Raw genomic sequence first — 4,714 nt, 5'->3', positions numbered from 1 at the left:
GTAATTCTCCTCTTGTGCTGGCTGCTCAAGAAAGTTTTATGAACCTCAGCACTTTCACTGCCAAAAGGTTAAAGGTTTCCTGGAAGACTGAGGGGAAAGGTTTCAAAACCTCCACCATGCATTCTGTTCTTAAAGGTGTTCTGTGACATAGCAATGAAGAAAAGAAAGAGCCAGCAAAATCTTGCATAGCAAAATAATGACAAATAGTGTCTGGCTTTTGTGATTACAACCAAAACCATTCAGGCATACCACAGCTTTTAGAAAGTCAATACTTTAAAAAATGTATTGATTGTTATCAGGACCCTTAGAGAATGGCCCAGAATTTTCCAGTTGATCATTCTAAGAACATCAAACTTTCCCAGACAGGAAATAATCACTAGAGATGTTAAAATTATGTATAAAATTTTTGTGTTTTCATTTAGAAAGAAATGGAAGTGTAATCAACGTTAGCATATGTACTAACAATAACCACAAAATGATACTACCACTCCCCAAATTTGTTTGTTTACCATTAAAAATAATTTAATACAAGAAAATATAAGAGAAAGGCAAATTTTCAAATTCTAAACTAGAATGTTATCTATTAATAAACAATTCTTGATTCTGAACACATTATAATGAAAAGAATAAGAGTTTTAGAGTCAAAGCTGAGACCAAAGCTCTTTGGATCAGTTAGTAATATGCCCCTGGGGAATTTAACCTCTTTAAAACTCTTCTCTATGAAATGGAGATATTGATTTGCCAAGGTATTTAGTGTGTGCTTAATAAAAGTTATATTATATTATTTTGCTTTCCCTGATTATAATATGTTGGAAGGATTAGCAGCCTTATTTTTGTTGTTGTTGTTGTTGTTGTGCACAGGGATCCCTAAAGACATCTAACTTTTGAGAAAACATCTGCTATTCTTACTTTATCTGGAATGCTCTGATTGAGTTTTCAATAGGAAACAAAAGGACAGACTGGATGACTTCTCAGGGCTTCTTAGGACTAGGGTGACTTAGTCATTGTAAGCAATTTAAGCATTTATTTCTTAAATAATGCCTATGCAGAGCAAGGCAACACTGCTCCTTTCCACTTTGTGTTTCTTCTTTGGTCCCTGTCTCATGGTCTGTCTTTTCTTTAACTGAGCCAACTGCTGGTTAATGAGTCCAATGTGTTTGCTGCTGTGCACTCTCAGGAGCTTATTGATATGCCACTTCGGATTACAGGAAGCTTCGGTGATATATAAAGTGCATATGTAGTAGGAACTTTCACTTTAATAATTCTTACTCACCAGTGTTCCTGTACAGTATTATCTCCAAGCAACTAAATTTCAGAAGAGTGCAAGAGAGTTACTTAGTCATGTTAAAGAGTATCTGAGTTCTGGGTTTTATCTATGATATCATGGCAATTCTGAGAGACGGATTCATTTAGACTCCCTGGGTTGCAGGTTCTGCACACATAAAATGGAAGTATATGTCTTCTCCCAGATTTGAATGATAATGAGGAATAAACATAGATGCTGCAAATGAAAATCACTAATTATATAAAATAAAACTAAGACTTTAAACTCTAATTTGAGGCTTTATTAATCAGTTTATATATGTTTACTTGGGCACCAAAAGATCACAAAATTGTTACATACACTGTTGCACATTTTGGAACTTGTACAAAATTTGTACTCTGTCTTTTTGACTTTCTGCAACTCATTTATTATGACAAGAATTATATGTGAATAATAGAAAAAGGTTTTGGCCATATGCAGGTTCATACCTAATGAAATCATTTCATTAAATAAGGAGGGAGCATCTCATCAGGCATTCAAGTGACTGTGGGTTTGATTTCAAATATATTTGGATTTCTGGTAATTCTCATTAGAACACATGGTTACAGACCCTAGAAACATGTCCATGTTTCTTCATGAAAATCTTTTTAAGGGGCAAAACCTACTTAAAGATGTGATTCTAGGAAAGTAATCTGACCTGTCTTTTGTCAAAAGAACCCAAGTGGAGAAGGATAGAATCTGAAGTATTAAGTCTGAACAAGAATGGGTTCCTCGATACAGAGAAGATTAGCATGGCCCCTGCGCAAGGATGACACGCAAATTCGTGAAGCGTTCCATATTTTTATGCCTACACAATGAGTGCATTGCGCACCGTTTGGGGAGTGGTAACACTTGAAGGTGCTGACTCGGGAAGGGGGGGGTGGGGAAGGGAGGGATATATACCTACATGATGGGTGCAATGCGCACGACCTGGGGAACAGACACGCCTGGAGCTCTGACTTGGGGGGAAAGGCGGTACAGGAGCAACGTATGTAACCTGCAATTCTGTATCCCCCATAACAAGATGAAATAAAAAAAAAATAAAAAATAAATAAAAAAAAAGAATGGGTTCCTGTTGTGGACAATGGGAAAGACTGCCCTTCTTTGGGAGAGGGCTGTAGTGGACTTTTGGAAGGACATAAGGAAACAATAATTTATTGAGCTTTGCTGTGTTCAAGGCTCTGAACATCCTTATTTACATATGTCACGTTTTTTAATTATCCCAACAACTAGCATATTATGTCCTTGTAGGCAAGCTACACACAAAGCCAAATTACAATCACAGGGTTCTTTTATGAGTATGGAATCAGTCAAAAAAGAGTTGGTTGTATAATATGAATGTTTAATGTTTGTGACAACTTTCCTGTTAAATACACACCTGCACACATAGATCAGAGAGTTTGTGTCCCTGAGTCTGATCTACCTCACTCCAGGGTGGTTCTTGGGTAGGTAAAATATTTGCCTTTTTTAATTTCAGAATATTATGGGGGTAAAAACACTTCTATTACATATATTGCCTTTGCACCACCCAAGTGAGAGCTACGAGTGTGCCTATCCCCCAGACAGTGCGCACCGCACCCCTCCTCCCACTTCCCACCTACCCGACACCCGATGAATGTTACTTCCATATGTGTACATAAGTGTTGATCAGTTAGTTCCAATTTAATGGTGAGTGCATGTGGTGCTTGTTTTCCCATTCTTGTGATACTTTACTTCGACGAATGGGCTCCAGCTCCATCCAGGATAATACAAAGGGCATTAGCTCACCATTGTTTTTATGGCTGAGTAGTACTCCATGGTATACATATACCACATTTTATTAATCCACTCATGGATTGATGGGCACTCGGGGTGATTCCACATCTTTGCAATTGTGAATTGTGCTGCTGTAAACATTCGAGTGCAGATGTCCTTATTGCAATCCCGCTATTGGATATTTACCCAAAGGAAACATTTGCCTTTTAGGCTTTCTCTTTTCTGTGTTCTGTGGCTGACCACTCCGATTCTGATAGACCTGGGAGAAAGTGTTTCTTTAAGATGGCTGTATTAGTTTTTTTAAAATTTATTTATTTTTTTATTTCAGCATATTATGGGAGTACAAAAGTTTAGGTTATGTATATTACCCTTGCCCCCCACCCCCCGAGTCAGAGCTTCAAGCGTGTCCATTCCCCAGACAGTGTGCATCTCACTCAGGGATGGGTGTATTAGTTTTTATTGCAAAATAGACAAAATCTCAGTGGTTGTGGCATCAAGCATTTATTTCCAAGCTGCTAGGTCTGTAGGTCAGCCATGATTTAGCTGCTCTAGGCTGAACTTGCCTGGACCACATTGGACACCAGGCTTCTGGTCAGGTTCAAGTCTGTTCCTTCTGTCTTCTGGGGCCAAGGCTGGAGGAGCCATGGTTCCCTGGAACAGCTCTTCTAATGGCAGATGACAGGAGCACATGATGGTAAGCAGAAACAGGTGGTATTTCTTAAGGCTTCAGCTTGGAACTGTCACACTGTCACTTCCTCAATAATTTATCTGCTAAATAAACTCCCAGGGCCAAGCTTAGCATCAATAGAGTGGGGAAGTATACTCTTATCAAAAGGGGAGTTAAACTGAAAATATTATAGATAAAAATTCTCTAAGGAAAGAGAGGGGGGAGTGAAGAATCGGGAACAATGGTCCAATCTACCACAGTGACTCTGAAGATATGTACTTTAATCCATTATGTGTTATTTCATACTTTAATTCTCAGAGGATTAGTTTCTTTAGATTCTTGGGGGTGGCAAAGGAGCACAGCATCTTATTTATGCTTTCTGTTCCTCCCCTGCAGGGAGTGCGTGTGATTGAAACTTCTGCTTTGCCTTTGAGCATTTGCTCTGTGAGCCAAACTGACTTTTATCTCTGCCACCAGGTATATTAATGCTGTAAAGAATTGTGCAAGAGGTCAAAAACCTGGGGGATGCCTTACTTGGCCTGATGTCAAGATAGGTGACAAATTCTATTAAATCAGAACCTTTTCCCTTCCTGGAAAATCAGCCTCATCTATCTTTGCTAAAGGTAATTTACAGGCCATCCCAAGGCATCAGTGATATTTGAGTATCTATGTTTCTGCTATACTGATTGTTCTTGAAAATTAAATTGCTCATCTATTTCACTAAATATAAAGATGACTATTTCATTCTGAAAAATTATAAAATACATCATATTTATAGGAGAGTGTATAAAACATATATATAGATCAAGGTTAATTATAAAGCTATATTTTATGTTATGAATATAGTACAATTTCTTGATCTATTCATCTTGTTGATGAACATTTGAATTTTTTCTAGTTTGAGACTATTATGAGCAATGCTTCTATGAACATTTTGTGTATGTCTCCTGGGGCAATTGTGTTTCTCTTGAGAGTTTCTCTAGTATACA

The 4,714-nt window shown here is 37.8% G+C and overlaps 1 pseudogene; it reads left to right on the top strand.

Moving 5' to 3' along the window:
* Window positions 1-2,035: 2,035 nt before the first annotated feature.
* On the top strand, window positions 2,036-2,107 carry LOC138379289 (U6 spliceosomal RNA; annotated as a pseudogene).
* The last annotated feature ends 2,607 nt before the right edge of the window (window positions 2,108-4,714 follow it).

This window comes from Eulemur rufifrons, chromosome 30, assembly GCF_041146395.1.
Source record: "Eulemur rufifrons isolate Redbay chromosome 30, OSU_ERuf_1, whole genome shotgun sequence".
In the NCBI taxonomy this organism is placed as follows: Eukaryota; Metazoa; Chordata; class Mammalia; order Primates; family Lemuridae; genus Eulemur; species Eulemur rufifrons.
The sequence above is the reverse complement of the archived record's forward strand: the minus strand, read 5'-3'. Positions and strand labels throughout refer to the sequence as shown.